We start from the raw sequence: 18,368 nt of genomic DNA, 5'->3' as shown, positions 1-18,368 counted from the left end.
AGTGAATGTTAATGGAAGGAATTACTTTGCATACAGAAGACCCTCCTATAGAAAGACACCTCTAAAAGAATGTTATCGTAGAAGAAAGTAAAATGTGAAGTGAAAAAATAATAAAAGAATGCCAAAATAAACCAAAAGTCAGACTACTCAAAATCTAGAAATTAAGATTAGTGGCTATTACAGTTACCAGAACAAAGCCAGTTATAAGTTCTACTCTTACTAAAATATTTATTGACGTTTTATTACTAACTAAAAATTAATAATTTAGTTCTTATAGTACAACTGCAATAAAATTTGATACTATAAAGAATTTATCATTAAGAAAAAAACTTTATTTCATAAATATTCTACTGATCTATTCTTGCAAAATAAAAAAATAAATCCATGAAAACTGAATCTAGTGGAAGCCTGCACCCAAATCCATCTCTTCTCAAAATAACTGGCCTCTCGTGTCTTCTTTAAATTATACATAGTTATTCCTGAGTTTATTTGAAAAGTAGAAATTTACAATTTAAAATAAGATTATATGAAAAAGGTTGTTTCCTCAAAATGTAAAGCAATTTACCACATTATTCGTGATTATGTATGTTATAATATGTATTTTGTGAAGATCGAATGGAGAATATTTGTTAGCATGCTGAAAACACCACTGGCTTAATTAAAATGCCTGAAAGATGCTTTTTGCCTGCAGCAGAAATTGTCATATAATTACTATAATGCATCTGCTATGTTTTCACTTTTTTTTTTTAAACAAAGATGAACCAGGTGATTTCTGGGTAACTCTAATATGAATCAAGAGGGATAACTGTAGAAAATGAAGTGTAAATAAAATATGTGGACCTCAGAGTAATTCAAGAATTTTGCCTTTGAATAAAATTACAGTCATTTGCTTTTTAAGAGTGCGGGGGGCGGGGCGGGACTTCCTTGGTGGCACAGTGGTTAGGAATCCACCTGCCAGCTCAGGGGACACGGGTTCGAGCCCTGGTCCCGGAAGATCCCACATGCCGCTGAGCAACTAAGCCCATGTGCCACAACTAGAGCCTGCGCTCTAGAGCCCGCAAGCCACAACTACTGAGCCCGCGTGCCTAGAGCCTGCGCTCCACAACAAGAGACACCACCGCAATGAGAAGCCCGCGCGCTGCAACTAAGAGTAGCCCCCGCTTGCAGCAACTAGAGAAAGCCCACGCGCAGCAACGATGACCCGATGCAGCCAAAAGTTAATTAATTAATTTTTTTAAAAAAGAGTTTACGGGGCTTGTTGTGGTTATTGAGAAATTTTCATAGCAACATTCATCAGAAATAAACCAATTGTCATAATAAACTTGTATGTATCGAAGTGAGTTACAGTACAGCAGGCTGAGTGAATCATATATCAAATTCTAATTTCAGCTGTTTTTAATCTTTAAATTGATGAATGTTCCAAGTTCAAGAGTTCTCCTTTTTAGAAAAAATAGAACTCTGAGAAGTACACAAACTTATCTTGATAATAGAAGTTTACTTTGGTTCATTTAAATACATTTTTTTCAGTAGACTAATATGTCTTCTACAATTTTGTTTTCTCACAATGTTTTTATACTAGTAAAAAACAATTCTAAATGATATTTATGGATCTTGTTAAGATATCTTCAAGTACTTATGGCTTAACGGGTTTATTCAATTATACATTTGCGAACATCAGAGAGGAATGGTTTGACATTTTACTTATACAAGGTAAAAAAAAACTATAAACTACTGCAGATAAAAGATAAAGTTGCAGACTGAATACACAGGGTAAGATTCAGAAATATGTTAAAGCATTATACGGACAACCATATAGGGAGAAAATATTCCCTGGCATTTTTCAAGGGAAATAATGTCATTTCTGATTCACTTATATTTGGCAATGAAAATGCTGTTTCTTTAGAAGTTCTGTCCAGGACCTGTGAAAATTTTGAAGTCTTTCTAAAAATTTTTGCTTAGAAATAACAGTCTTAAAATATGTTGAAACCACAAATGTGTTTCTATTTGGAGAGGGTCAAAACCAGCCATATTTGAATAGATACCACATATCAACCTTAGTAGATGCTACCTTAGAGCAGTGGGAGTTTTTCAAAAAGAGTAAATGTGTGAACTCTGTGAAGGTTTGCCAAGAATTCCACTCAAACTGGATAAGTATAGAGAGGTTTTTTATTTAAAAAGAAAAAATATGTATCTGCGGTATCTCAAGGGCCTCAAAGGCAGAAAGTACACTCAGAATCACATAGCTGAATCTTAGAATTGGAAAGCGACCAGGAAATAAACTCTCTCTCTTCCTCCACTCCCTGCTCCTTCACACCCATGACCCAAACACAGCCACACCCTGCCAGCTCCAGCCAATTTATCAACTCATCTGCATTTCTGTTTCCCAGTTACAAATCCCCATTAGAGAGCTCTAAAGGGGTTCTGTCAGGCACTGCTTTGGCTCTCCTTGGTGCTGATGTCCACCCCCTGCCTACTATAAAACTGTAGGAACTCATCCTCTGTTTGGGAAAGGAAATTTCCAGAGAAGTGAAGTGATTTGAGGTGATTTGCTATTCTCCAGAGCTAAGAACAATTAACTACTTGTTCCTACATAGGTTTAACTTTATAGTGTATCTTGTGTATATTTCCATCAGGAATTCAATTTCATTCATCTCTGAATGCTTTTGGCATATCACAGATGTTCAATTATTATTTGTTAGAGATGAATGAAGTAGCCACAAACAAACTGTTAAAAGATAAACTGAGGCATATTTTATTTTTTTATTATTTTTTTAAATTTAGTCAAATCTCATTCATTCATTTCTTTTTTTTAATTAATTATTTATTTTTTAACATCTTTATTGAGGTATAATTGCTACACAGTGTTGTGTTAGTTGCTGTTGTATAACAAAGTGAATCAGCTATATGTATACATATATCCCCATATCTCCTCCCTCTTGCATCTCCCTCCCACCCTCCCTATCCCACCCCTCTAGGTGGCCACAAAGCACCAAGCTGATCTCCCTGTGCTATGTGGCTGCTTCCCACTAGCTATCTATTTTACACTTGGTAGTGTATATATGTCCATGCCACTCTCTCACTTCATCCCAGCTTACACTTCCCCCTCCCCATGTCTTTAAATGTTAAGAGTCTGAGCAAAAATTGACTCAAATGAGGCAGCACCAAATGGAAAATGGTTAAGAGTACTCGGCAGACAGGAGCCAAGGGAAAGACTTATATAAAGTAAAGAAATAAAAAAAGGAAATTATTTGATTACCTGTAGCTTAAAGCTTAGTTGGCTGGTTTGTGATCGTTGTCCTTAGCTTTTTGATTTTGTAACCTTGAGGCATCTGCAGGCTTAGATTGTGTTTTGCTTATGTAAGCCACCATGGCATTGGCGCCTCCGCAGTGGAATGGTCCCTTGTTTAACCAATTTAACACTACATTTGGTTATTTTTCTGGTTAATATGGAAAGTCCTACAGATTGTTGGAGAGTAATCTCTGGCAGAGGTTAATCAGTGTTAAAATAGCTTGTATATATAATAATTGACACATCCCGAGGCTGAATCCATAATGTTGGAATCAATATACAGCTTTTAAAAACAATACAAATTAATTTAGCTATTATTATATAATGAAATGAAACCCAAGCAAAATATTTAAATTGGAGTTATTATTAACAGAGACTCAACAGTTGTCCTTCAAAAGTGTAGATATGTCTAAATGTTATTCAGCAATTTCTATTATCTATTGTCTCTAGCAGAATATACTGAGAATATTTTCTTGTACCAAATATCATACTCGTCCTTGAAACTATTTCTTCTCTTCTTTCATCATCACCCTTGACCACCTCACCTCACTGCACCCCAGTTCAGTTCACAAAGCTAGAAAGTGTGCTGAAGGCAAAGTATTGACTAATACAGTACTTGACAGCAAGTGAATATTCCAAAGAAGCCTGACCAGACATATAAATGAAGGAATAAATAAGTGAGTGAACACATTTTGACAGTTATTCAGGAACCTTTGTCTGCAAATACTCCCTTCTACTCTGGCACGGGATGAAGAAAACAAACATTTGGAAATGAAAGTGATCAAATTTATAGCCATGGGCATTAACATCCAGTCGCCATAATCCCTGCCTGAGTTCAATTTGTTGGTGACAGCTTTGAAGCCAGAGAATTTTTACTTATGAAAGTTCTGGAGTGGAGGAATAAAAACCTTTAACACTATTATTCCCACCTTTAAAATTCTATTTCTACAACTTGCAGCTAAAGTTCCTCTTGCTCATCCCCTAATTAGTCTCCTTTAAAAATATTTGGTGTAGGGACTTCCCTGGAGGTCCAGTGGTTAAGATGCCGCCCTTCCAATGCAGGGGGCGTGGGTTTGAATCCTGGTTGGGGAAGCAAGATCTCACATGCCACACAGTCAAAAAAAAAAATTGGTGTTGTTCTCGCCCATTATGAATGTTGTCCCTAGCTGTGACACAAAATGAACCTTTCCGGAAGTCTCTCCCCAGGAGGGAGTTAAGGAGGCTTGTTTATTCTCAAGGCTGAGCAACCGCTTAGTCCATTACAATGGAAAGAGCGATTTCAAGGCAAGTAGGTACCACTAGAAACAGGTGCCTAACAATGTGGCTGTCTTACAAGCGTAAGAAGGCAAGAAATTCAAATTAATCCCATGAAGCCTTCTGTTGGAAACTACCACTCTGACAAGCAAAGCAATAAGCACCTTCTCTCCAACTCTGGACTGCTTGATTCTCTAGGTTCTTGGCACTTTCAGTTGTTTTCTTTTACCACATCAAAGTAAAGAGGAAGTAAATCATGAAGTTTCAGTAATTCGAAACGAAAAGCCACAGGAAAGAAAAACAGTAATGAAAGAGAAGGGGAAGTACTGCAGTTTATTAGAAATCAAACTTTTCCCAAAATTTAAAATTTATTTCACAGTACAATGTTTCAATCTAGGAGAAAATTCATTTTAAATGATTTAATTCTGGCCTTGTTTATTCACAAAAACTCTTACTAGCTTAATAAATTATAAAATAGACATTTTTGTTTGATGAATTACACACTCCTGCCTAGCTCATTTATAGGGATAGAGGGCAGATGGACATTGTTTTATTGCTCTTAAATTCTCCAACGTGCCTAACACAGTGGTAGATGATTGTGAATTGTGAGTTGAAATTGAATAACACTACCCAAAGCCTAGTGCTACTGGATTTCATTTCAAACAGTAGTCAGTCCAACAACATAAATTCTGCTTGTAGAATGAAATGCTATATGAAACCATGTCCCAAATACCACATTCCGCTTTTCCTTTACTCCTCTTTCCCCATGTCAACTGAAAAAAAAAATGCACAACGTAAAAGCTGAGTTATGTTTTATTCAGCAGACAAAACTGAGAACTTAAGATAGCCCTAAGGGAACTGCTCTGAAGAGTTACGGAAGGAGCCAGGATATACAGGAGGTTTTGCAACAAAGACCATGTAGTCAGAACATCAAAAGATTCCTGTTAATTAAAGAAAACCAGACATCTCAAGTTAAAGAATTTAGCGCTCTTCTATATGCGGGAAGATGCAAGAGTCTGAACTCACTGAAATCATTCCTTTCATAAGCACCTCAGCTATCTGGGGCCAGTATCCTTGTGCTTTTTCATCCAGTCTCCTCAGGATGCATCGCTGTGGGAGGATGCGGTGACTGAGGGCTTGGCAGCGGGCAGCCTCAGGGCTCACCGTCTGGGCTGGTTGTAGTGGCTGGATGGCTGCAACATCCCTTGTTTACTGATAAGGCAGGCAACACTTTCTCATTGACACCCATTCCTAGTTATGCGCCCTGATGAGAGAGAGAGAGAGAGAGGAAAAAGAGGGAGATGGAGAATAGAAAGTTTCTGCCATCCTAAAAAACCACACCTTCTCCCAACAATGAGAAGCTTATTGTGGATTGACTTGCCTCTTCCGATAAGCATTGTTTTGACAAAAGAAATGACCTGAAGCAACTGCGAATTTCAAAGGACTAATTCAGTCAACTTTGGAACTAAATCATAGTGGGCTTTTTAATTCCTTACCATTAAATCTGCTCATCCTGTCAGAATGTGTTGTTGAAATTTTACACATGGGGCCCAAGAGAATAAGGCACAGTGCTCTAGCACTCTTGGTTATATCTGGGATAACAATCTAATGAAAGATGAAAATAAGAAAATTAAAATACAGTAAATTACTGCTATCTAACAGAGACACGTGTACTCAATTTCTTGCTTACCTGATATTTTTCACTTCTTTTTTTTTTTTTTTTTTTTTGTGGCAGGCAGGAGACAGTCAGTTTTCCAAAGAGCTGATTCTTGGATTTAGATAGTGCAAGAAAGAATTCTAGCTGTTACAGCAGGGGTTAAAATGTGCAAATGCCTGCAGCAATTCACTCTCTTTGACTATGCTGTCAAAACATTTAAATTGTGTCCCTGTCATTCCTCCCTCCCTCCTCCACCTTCTCCCCAGCAGGGGGTCCCAGCACTGAATCTTCGTCAAAAGAGAAGAGAGTCAGATTGGCAAACTGTATCTTTCTAAAAGGATCTCCAAACTTCTTTGTGTTGCTTGTCATGTTTATTTCTTTATGTCATTTTTTCATTAATCCTTGCTGATTCTTTTCAGTTTTATTTAATGGAAATGCCCTTATTTTAGGTCAGTTAACAGCCTAACAAAAGACATTACACTTGGTTAATGAACGTGCTTAAAAAATAATAATAATAATTGGAGACTTTCACTGTGTCTGGACAATGAGGAAAATAAGCAGTCTGCAGAACCACTTTATAATTACTTCAACTGATAATAGAATAAACTGTAGCAGAAAGACTTCACTAAGCATGTTGCTTAAATTCTGAAATGTGTACAAGGGAACAAAGGCACAAGCATCACCCTCATATTATAAATAATTAAATAAATATTATTAATAGAATATATTGGGTAATAAATGTATAAAATTATTAAAATGTTGAAAAATATTTATTATTAAATACCTGCCCTCTATACTTCTGATTATTGCATTTAATCCTCACACATCAGGCATTCACTGATCAGTCACACTGTGCTAAGTCTTGGAATACTGAAGAGAAAGACACAATCTTTGCCCTCTGATAGCTCACAGTCTAGTGAGGAAAAATGACCAGTAAACAATTGTGAAATGAGATTCAATGGATGCCCACTTACAAAGGCATCTGAGAAAGGTCATTCAAGTATAATTGGGAGAGTTGAAGATGTTAACCAAACATGGCTTTGTAAAACAAGGGGGGATGGGTGGAGGTCATCCAAGTATTGAAGAATGAGAGTTAGTTAGACAAAAGATAACATATAGGGGTGGGAGCAAGAGAAGGAGGGGCAATTTTCCAGGCCAAGAAGGCAGCCTTAAAAAAGGCAGCGAGTTATATGAAAGCAATGCATGTTTGGAAGAACAGCAAGTGATCATTATTAAACCTCGGGGTGGAAGATGAGGGAAAGAGGCGTTAATGCACAGCTTAGTGGGCCATGCTGAAGACAGTAGACTTTATCCTGACGATGCACAGGGAGAGCAACACGATTTTTAAACAGAGTAGCTAAATAACTGTATTTTTAAGCTAGAAATAATGATAATCACAGATATTCTTTACTGAGTGATATTACATGCCATTTACTTTATATAATTCAATCTTACTTAACTCTCTTTACAATGTTGTAGGTATATATTCTCATTTCACAGATAAAATAACTGATGCTCAAAATCTTTAAGAAACTTGTCCAAGTTTATCTAGCAGCTAAGAACCAAAGCTAAGTTTCACAATGTTCTCACTTTCCCACCCTATCTCTCATAATAGCTGTAGTTGTGTGGTTAAGAGCAGGTGTTTTGGAGGCTAACTGACTGAGCATGAATTCCTCACCACTTTATTTGCTGTGTGACTTTGTGCAAATTGTGCCTTATTTCATCATCTGGAAAATATAAATGAGGTAGTGCACATAAAGCAGTTAGTACAATGCCCAGCCCTTGGTTTAACGCTAACCGTTAGTAGTATGACACTAGATAATGCTTGAGCACATTTTACATTCAAGAACCAAGTATGGGTAATATTATCTTCATTTTACAGTTTTTTTTTTTTTAATGCTGAAACTTAAAGAAGTTAAATCACTTGCAGAAAGACATATAACTGTATGGCAGAGCTTGTTCTGCTCCAAAGCCCACACTCTTTCTGTTAATGCAGAATATAATATACCAGAGACTGTCTCTGGTGCACTATAGAGGATAAATTAAAAGGAGATAAGACAGGAGGCAGAGGGTAGAATATTTAAAGAGGTTTTTGTAGAAATCTAAGAGAGAGATGTCAAGAGTCTGAAATAAGTAGTTAAATGGAGTAAAAAAAAGTCAGTTAAAAGATATCGACAAGGTTGAATGAACAAGAGTGGATGGCAAATTCGATGTTGGGAAGTAAGGGGGCTGGAGAGATAGCACCGAACTCACCAGCATATGGGGCAATTAGTATGTAGGGTATTCTCACATAACACAGCTTCTATTTGCTGTGTGTTAGGAAAATTCATTCATAGGAGGTAATGGGCAAGGTTGCTCAAGGAAACTTGGCCAGGTTTGAATTAGCTTTTGAGCAGCAATGATAGAAAGAGAATTGCCCAGAGACACAGAAACATCAGCACACAGGCTGCTATTACTGGAGATAATGAATCTGCAGTGGAGCTAATCCACATAAAGGTGTGACTTACAGCAACACTATTCTATAGGTGGTTGAACTAATACCCTGCTGGAGATGGAAAAAGTGAACAATGCAGGACTATTGGCAAAGGATCTGATGGTATTGGTGCAGATTATTAAAATGATAGTCCTTAGGGTATTTTGTTCCCTTGCCAGGAACCATCAGTTCCCTATTATACCACCTCCCCTTCTCCTTTATTTCTCTTTCTCCAGTTAACTCTTGGCATTTCATTAAATCCAGCATGAATATCATTTTACTGGAGAAGCTTTCCCTGACTACACCAAATACACAAATTCCCTCCTTTTAAACTTTCTTATATATTCTTTGGAGCACAACTGCATTGTAATCTTACATGTTTAAGAAATTAAAATACAATCGTTATTTGGATGACTCTTTGATCAATGTCAGACTCCCCCAGTTGGCTATAAACTCTTGGGACTTATCTTTGTTCTGTTTTCCTCCTCACCATTATATCTCCTATGTCTAGCAGAGTGCCTTATGCTTAGTAGGTGTTCAATAAATAGTTTTCAAATGAGCAAATTATTCAAAAAACGAATGATTGGATGAATTGTGAAAAGAATAAATAAGGAAGCATATAAACAGGTGAACAAGGAAGGAACTGAATCAAAAGGAGTCAGCCGCCTCAATGAATTTCAAAAGCAGTATCAAGAGGGTCATGGGAGAGCCAAAGTCTAGTGGGTATAACAGACTGAATTGTGTACCCTCCAAAATTCATATGTTGAACCACTAACCCTCAATATCACTTGTGGAAGGGACTTTTAGGATGTAACCAAGTTTAAATGAGGTCAAAGGATGAGGTACTAATCCAATAGAACCAGTGTCATTATAAGAGGAAGAGACTCCAGGGGTGCTTAAGTACAGCGGAAAGGTCATGCAAGGACACCGGGAGAAGGTGGCCATCTGTAAACCAGGAGGAGAAACCAACCCTACCAGCACCTTGATTTTGGACTCCCAGCATCCAGAACTATGAAAAAATTAATTTATGTTGTTCAAGCTACCCAGTCTATGGTATTCTGTTATGGCATCCCTGGGAGACTAAAACAGTAGGCTATAGATTTTAGGTTTGAAAGGATGGAGTGGAGATGCGAAAGAAAACTAAAACTTAATAGACACAGAAACAAATTAACACACTGTAGTTTAAATTAATAACCATGATACTGGGGGGGGCGGGAGTTAGGAAAGGATAAATACCACATAGAAGGGGAAAAAAAGAGAACAAATCCAAATAACTTTTGAGCACAGCATTTTGACATTATACCCACAATCTAGGGAATAAAAAACTACAAAAAGTCTTGAGGTTTTCCTGGTGGGTTTGTTTTTCATCATGATATCGGTGTAGCTATTCTAAAACTATTTGGTGGGTAATGTAAGACTGAGAAAATAAATAATTTGATGATAATGTTGGGAACCAAGTTTCAACTGTGGAAAAGAAAGATAAAGTTATGGAATGAGGTAAGAAAAGAAAACCCTGCAACTATCATAATAAAGACTCATTCAAACAAGAATTATCATTGCATCCAAGGGGGAAAAGCTCGATGAGGAGCAGGATATGTGCGTAGTCCCAAAGTGTCTCCCCACAGGTCGCTTAGCATTGAAAGAGAAAAATAGTAACTGTACAGCGGAGAAACCAGACAACACCCTTATTATGTGATTGAATTAACATCACCAGTAAGGGCAGATGCACACTGTGTGCCACCGGCTGTAGTACTTTGAGAGACACAACGCATTGATTTTGGGTACAGGTAGGAACACATGATCTAAGTCTAATCACCAGGAAACACCAGACAAACCCAAAGTGATGAACCATCTGTAAAATAGCTATCTTGTATTTTTTGAAAATATCAATTTTTTATTAAAGATTTTTTTAAAAGCTGAGGAAATCTATTTGGACACTACAGAGATAGGACAACCAATTGCAATACAGGATCTTGAATTGGACCTTGGAGAGAAAAAAGACATTATTGGGATAATTGACAAATTGGATTATGAACTGTAGACTGGAAAAAGTATTGTTTCAATATTAAATTTCCTAAATGTGACAACTATACTATGATAATGTTAAGAAAATATCATTTTTCTTAGGAAACACATAATAAAGTATTGAGGTCAGAGGGAATAATAATACAACCTGCTCTCAAATGATTTTATATATATATATATGTGTGTGTATATATAGGTGTGTGTGTGTATATATATATATATATATATATATATATATATATATATATATATACACATACACAGAGAGAGAGAGAGAGAAAGGGAGAATACAAAAAAGCAAATGCGGCAAAACATTAAGAATTGTTAAATCTGTATAAAGGGTATATGGGAGCCCTCTATTATTCTTTCCACCTTTCTATAAGTTTGAAATTATTTCAAAATAAAGCTTTTTTAAAAAAATCGAACAAACATGCACTCTGGTGGGGGATATTGATAATGGGAGAGGCTATGTATGAGTGAAGGCAGGTGTTATACAGGAAATCTCTATACCTCCCCCTCAATTTTGTTGTGGACATAAAACTTCTCTAAAAAAAATATCAATTAAAGAAAATCAGATGAACAAGCACAAAGACAAAAGAGGCAGAGGAGTTTTGGATGATATAAAGTCCCCGCCTTGATTTTACGGTAGATTCCTGAGTAAGACTACTCAGGAATAATAACATCCTCAATTTACTGAGAGGAAGTTGGGACTTAGAGGCCTCAAGATCTGAGGCTACCTAGAGAAGATAAGGCCCAGATGAGGAGAAAATGAGCCAAGTTCTTCCCTTGGCTCCACTTGCTGTCTTAATTTAGTCCCTTGATAGATGAGCTCACTGAAGGAAAAGCAGCTCCCTCACACCATTCCCCACCTCCTCCCATTTCTGAAATGATGCGCTGCTCAGATCATTAATCGTCTCATTAAGGCTCCAGCATGCACAATTAAGTGATCCCACAAACACTGTCCTTTTATTTTCTTGACACAGCTGATAATAAAGAAACTATTGTAAGATGTCTACCCTTACCTCAGTTTTCCACAACAATAAGGAAAATGATACTCTTTAATCAGTGTCTAGTTTCAGCTTTAATAAGTATGATTCCCGGTTTTTTCAAGCTTCTTGCACACAATTTTATGAGTTTGGTAACATCCCGTAATCCAGTTTTCCTATCCAGATAAAGGTAGAGTAATACAAGATCTAGATTACTGGACTGAGTACTATCTAAGTATTATCTAAGTAATATCTAATATCTAAGTAATACCTAATAATATCTAAGGCTGAGTCCTGTGTAACATTTAATTTTAAAATGTTTTTGCAATATGTATCCTGTAATCAACCATACTACTTTCCTCTACTAGTTTTCCCTTTCCCAATAATTTCTGGTATGAACTTTAGTTTCCGAGTCTGCCAGATTTCTTTTTACCACACAATGGCATTTAGCCCAAGTTAGGGGCAGTCCCAGGAAAAGCTTTGAAGTAGACAAAGATCATCTTTACCTTTCCCCTTCTCCAGACCCCTCTCTTCCTTTCTCTCCAACCTGCAGCCTTCCCAGCAACCTAAAGTCCTGTAGTAGATGGTAAAAATGGCATCAAATCCCTCCCCTCCCTGTGGCAATATAGAGCCTCCCATCAAGAGAGAGTCTATTTCTCCACTCTTTGAATTGAGTTTGGCCACGTGACCTGCCAAGTGGGACATTAGCAAACATGAGGTACAGCAGAGGCTTAAAAGTGCTGGTGCTTGCTCCCTTGCTGCACCTGGAAACCTGAAACCATCTTTTTACAGGCCTGTTGCCACCTGCTAGAGGATAAGAGGCCACTGGAGGAGAACTGAGATACCCTAGCTAACAGCCAGCCAACTACCACACATGTGAGGGAGGTCAACTGAGAACATCCAATTCCCCAGCTGACCCACCATCTTATCTACAAGCAGCAGGTGACCAGAGATTCATGAGTAAGCCCAGCTAAGACCAGCAGGAAAACTACCAAGCTGATCCCATAGCCTAACCATGAGCTAAATAACGACTATTGTTTTAAGCCACTAAATCTTGGAGTAGTTGTTTATGGTGCAATAGATTTTTGATTTAAGCTCAAATACTTCCAAGAAGGTACCGCTGTCCCCCTGCCTCCTGGCTCCCCATCTTTACTCCACTGTCACCCACTGCCAACCCAACAGCTGATCTTTTCGTCCACCATCAAAATTCATTTGTTTCATGTGTTTTAGGACCTCAAAATCCTTGACCAAGTTGATAAACTAATATGCATTAATTAATTTATAAATATGAATTAACCTTAATTAATGTAATTAGAGTATAAGAAATAAGATAACACACACACACAGAGTCCCCAAAAAAGGCCCAAAAATAAGCCTTCTCACTTCTTCTATCATTCTCTTGTGTAACATTCTGACTGGTATCTCCTCTGAAGCAGCAACTTGAGAATTCATAGGGGTATCTCTTTTTTCCCTTCCAAGGAATAAAAGTTAACTCTTATTATATCCACTAGAGATAGAGTCTTTTCAAATGTACCTAAGCTGAGAAATCGTTGCTCTTACTCCTTATCTCCTCTCCCTCTAGTCAAATTTGAATGGTTTCCAAATGAGTTGATTAATCTTTCTCCACCAAAATCGACTTTCCAACTCACTCCCTGAACAGTTAAGTCCTTCAAAAGGCCCTTTTTCTGTTCCTTTATCAATAGTCAATCCCCCCACCTCCAACGTCAAGGGTTAACAAAAACCCTCCAGATAACAAGCCAAGTATGGTTTACATACTCCTGATATATTAGCAAGTCACAAAACATTCATTTAAGGGACTTCCCTGGTGGTCCAGTGGTTAAGACTCTGTGCTTCCACTGCATCCCCTGCAGGGGGCACGGGTTCGATCCCTGGTCAGGGAACTAAGACCCCACATGCTGCGCAGCACGCACCACCCCCCCAAAAAAAAAATTCATTTAAGCCACAAAATTTGCCTCCTAACTATTCTACCATTGTTCTTTCTTAACTACATTTATGCAATAAACTTCATATCTGTCTCTTCTTAAAATGTATTCACTCATTCAGGAAACATTATTCTGAGTACTATGTTCCTGAGAACTTCCTTTCTCCTGGTCTCATGATTCCATGAGTAAGAACTTCTGCAACAATAATTCCCATGGCTTCTTTCCCACCTCCTCACTCATTCCACCCACGGAAAAGAAAGGAAGTATACTATTGTGGACTTTGGGAGAAAGTGTTTCCAAACCAAACATGGGGCCACTTGCCTGATGCACAGTAAAGCCAATCTACTGACACCAGGTTGTGGGGAAGGAAAGTACAGCGTTTATTGCAAGGAGAACAGGCCGCTGATGCTCAAAAGACCCAAACTCCCCGATGACTTTGAGGGAAGGGTTTTTAAAGACAGTGTGAGGGAGAGGGTCACAGGGTATGTCATCAGCTTGTACTCAATTCTGTGATTGGTTGATGGTGAGGTAACATGCTGATGCTTTGGGGAATCTCACTCACCAACTCTCTGGTTCCAACCCACCATGAGGTATCCATGCTGGTGGTCAGCATGCAGTTAACTTCTTCCACTTGAGGGGATTTTAGTATCTGCAAAACAACTCAAGGATATGGCCATTGAGGAGGACTTTGTTGTATGGGTAAACTTATTATTTTGTCCTGCTTGACTGTTCTCCTTTTTTCTGCATTTTCTCACTTCTCTGATTAAATTTGCTCTTTGAAACTCAGGGACAGCCTAGGAGGCTAAAGCTTTTCTGCAAACAAAAGGTGGAAGACACAAGGAGTGTGTCCCCAGGAAGCCCCTGCAGAGCCCAACCTGCAGGGCTGGTTTCAAAAGCCCTGAGCAAACTTGGCAGATCCTCTTCTGAGCCTCAGGTTTATATATACCAGTGTAGGGAGGGCAGAGCCTGGTTGGCCCTCTGCTATGTGATTAGTATAGTGGCCCAGGTTCTATTCCTAAAAGGAGAACCCTACTATTTTGAATGGTAAATTCAATTAACGATAGATTTTTTAATTTTTGTTTGTTTTTTTTTCACACACACACACTGTATTTTATTGTTACAAGAGATAAATAGACTGACACCAAGCATTGTAAATGGATGACCACAACAAAAGCAACAATGATTGCAATTACCAAACACAAAACACACTCATACTATGTCATAATATTGACATTCAGTCCAGTAATCCTCCACTGTAACAGCTCCTTTACTTTGCAGTGAAAATTGATTTGTATATTTTTTGCCTCTGAGTCCTTGTGGGTTTTTTTTTTTTTAATTCAAACAGAAAGTCACAAAAATTATAACCATCCTCATCAGTTCACTCAGTCCCATGTAATTAATTTTTTTTTCATCTTGATCTTTTGTTAGCACTTTTATGACTTCATCAGTTTTTCATTAGAGTTCTGAAAATGCTTATTCATTCAGTTCAGCAGTACAGTCAGTTACCAGAAACCTGTACTTGTCAAAGTCTTTTTCATGAATTCCTTGAAGATGAAACCCTTTTATAGGAACATATTTGCAAAAGCATCAGAGTACACTCAGAACTGTTTTGTTTTGGCCATGAGGCTTGTGGGATCTTAGTTACCCAATCAGGGATTGAAACTGGGCAGTGAAAGCACTGAGTTCTAACCACTGGACCACCAGGTAATTTCCAATGATAGATTATTAGAAAGCCCATCGTGGTGGTGTATCTATGCAATATGCTGTCATTCAACTTTTACTATTAAAAAACAAAACAAAAATATAAAACATCCTCCTGCTTTGATCTCCAGAGGCACCTGCAGAAAGGCACTGGTCCTGGGACAAGCAGGCACTAAATCCAGCCCAGCTTCCGCACACCAAGCCAGTTCCCCTCACCTTTCTTCTAACTTATCCACCCAGAGGCAGTCCGTCTTTACAATCATCTCCCAGGAGTGGGTGTTTTCTTCTAACTCATATGTCCAAAGGAAGGAAAAGATGCCTTTTTCTACTCTGAACAAAGGCAACTTATGTGCTAACAGCAGTCTGTTGATTTCCAGCTGTCTGACTCCTCTGTCTAGTTCTCAGTTGGTTTCCAACTTAAGAAGGAAAGCAAGAAGTGTAATTAATTTAGCTCCTAAAATTCACACTACTACGTACCAGATACTGTGCTAGGCATTGGAGGAGTGGGAGGAGAACATAAGTAAGATAGAGTCCCTGACTTCAAAAAGCTCACTGTCTAGCTAAATTCCCTAGGTTCTCAAAACAAGTGTTTGTTTTTGTATAGACAGAAAAATCTACAACCCGGTGTAGACCAGTCCCCGTGAATGTCTGCATTCTTGGCTCCCGTCTCAGGGTCTTGAGGGATCTCTCAGGCATGAGTTGAGTTGTATGAACCAGGGACTGGAAGGGGGTACAGTGGTCGCAAAGGTGACAGTACTGTGATTGATGAAAACGGACACAAGCAAAGAATACAAGTCCCTCAAATGTAGGTGCATGACAAAGTTTACTTTACACACTAACAGTGACTCAGGACAGACAGTGGCACAACCAAAGTGAGGGGCACACCTCCCTGCCAGACGGAGCAACCCACCTGGCTGATGATCGCTAAGCACTTGCTCAGGGAAAGATCTGCTGTGTCCCTCAGGAAGCTGCCACTGCCATGGAAAAAGATTTGAAACCCTGGTGGGCAGGCAGATTCTTAGAGTCTCCGGAACTGGGGTGGGATCACGAGGAAAACCCCAGACACTGCTAACTGATAACCTTTGAGACACTGCTGCTTAGTGCCAGGCTGGGTGAACCAAAGGTCTGTGGTCCCAGGAGAGTGTCTCCCAGCAGCTCTGGCTCAGGGCAGCCAAGTTCTACTCCTGCAATTAGCAGGGAGACCCTATAACCAACAGGAGGAGAAGAGCTGAGACATGGTGCAGGTGCTAAGACCCAAAATGACAGAAAGGCTGTGTCTCAAAGGTTATCAAATCAGAAACAGCCAGAAGCAAATTTCAAAGTGATGCCAAATCCTAGAATCCAGGGCCAGGCAAAAGGGAGCCCAACTAAAATCTGGGAACAATGAATGCGGAAAGGAAATAAAAGAGAGAAGAGGATCCTGAGCAACTACCTAGAATATGTAGAGACTATAAAGAGAGCTTTGTTAAACTTTTGTGTGTGTGTGTGTGTGTGTGTGTGTGTGTGTGTGTGTGTGTGTGTGTGTGTGCAAATAGGTTGATCCAGTGTAAAAGGTTAAGATCAATTGGACAGATAATAACTTATTTTGACACCCCTCATAGATAACATTTCTTTTTAAACTGTAGTTTTCATGTGCCTTCATCTTAGAAGTAACAGATATTGTGATATATTTCCTGAACCAAAAAAAAAAAACATATGATCTTACAGTGTATCCAAATTGCTTAAAAATCAAGTGACCTTGGGAAATTTGACTCCCATGATAATTTTAGATATATAGAGAGCACATACCTTTACTGAGCACCTCTAACGTTCCCAGCATTTTGTTAAGCACTTTACATTAATTATCTCATTCAATCCTCAACCAAGGAAGAAAAATACTGAAATCAAGTGACTTGCCAAAGTCATGTGTATGGTGATACAAGAATCAACTTGTGAAATCTGGGTCCAAAGTCTACACACTGAACTACACCACCTCACCACAGAGCTAACAAGGGTAGAGGAGTATTTTTATTTGGTCAGGGAAAGAGGGAAGAGTATTCTGCCCATAGAGGATGCTTGGGATATCAGGTACTTACTTAGGGAATAGAAGGGGAGAAGAGAAAGAGTTGGCCACAGCTCCTGATGTTAAATGTTTCCTTATAACTCTGCTCTCCATAACACTGCACTGCCTGCTGATGTCACAAGATCCCAACCCTCATTGTTTCTTCTCAGGACCTACTGAAGGGTAATTTGCACACCTAGAGTCTGCTGAAGTATTCTTACTACTCTTACCCTCAGAAATAAGCTCACATACCATGACTTCATGAATCAATTCCATCAATTTCATATCTGAAAATCTAAATAAAACTTCTCTATTATTAAGAAAAAAGAGAGGTGCCTGCCATTAACAAACCACTATGTGCAAAAAATAGAATAACTCACTGGGACTACATTACTTTGTTTTCTTTTGGGTTAAGAATCCTTGCTGGAAAGGAAGCAGTTAGAGACCCATATCAGAAGCTGGAGAGGACATTCACACCTAGTCACAATTCCTAGCCACACTCTATGTGTAAGGTAAATAACAGACCACTTCTCACCTTTAAGAAAAAATAAAAATACCGTATGTGCTTGGAAAATATAGAATAAAATTATAAGGAATCGGCCTAAACAACAACCTACAAAAAGCTTTTTAAAGTCTAAGCATTAAAGTGACATACCGTCCTACCGAGAAATAAAAACAGATTATTAACTGATCCCCTACATGCATCTACATGCTTCAATTTAGGGTCATTCTTGCCAGATAATAAGGCCTAAGGGGAAAGAATCCCATATTAAAGTCCTGCTCACTCTCCCCCTTCACTCCAACCCTGCCCAGAAGGAAACCATGGTTAGGAAACCGCATCTCCTCGTGACCTTCTCTTCAGTACTAAGTATCTACCTATAATGGTTGGTTGCTATGGATTTATGAAGATACAGTTTTATGGGCCACCCTGCTTGACTGGAGATTTTGAAATTGTTGAAAAGGGGCCATGTATTGATATATGTGTTTGTAGTCCCTTCT

At 38.5% G+C, this 18,368-nt stretch overlaps 1 long non-coding RNA gene across 1 annotated transcript; it reads right to left on the bottom strand.

Annotated features, from left to right (window-relative positions):
• Positions 1-997: 997 nt before the first annotated feature.
• On the bottom strand, positions 998-14,306 carry LOC309628313. The gene is made up of 3 exons (XR_014244409.1): positions 6,040-14,306; positions 2,022-5,807; positions 998-1,830 (listed from the first exon to the last, which is right to left on the bottom strand). It is a non-coding gene; the product is annotated as an uncharacterized lncRNA (long non-coding RNA).
• Positions 14,307-18,368: the final 4,062 nt, after the last annotated feature.

This window comes from Balaenoptera borealis (assembly GCF_965194805.1).
Source record: "Balaenoptera borealis genome assembly, chromosome: 4".
Classification (NCBI taxonomy): Eukaryota; Metazoa; Chordata; class Mammalia; order Artiodactyla; family Balaenopteridae; genus Balaenoptera; species Balaenoptera borealis.
The sequence above is the reverse complement of the archived record's forward strand: the minus strand, read 5'-3'. Positions and strand labels throughout refer to the sequence as shown.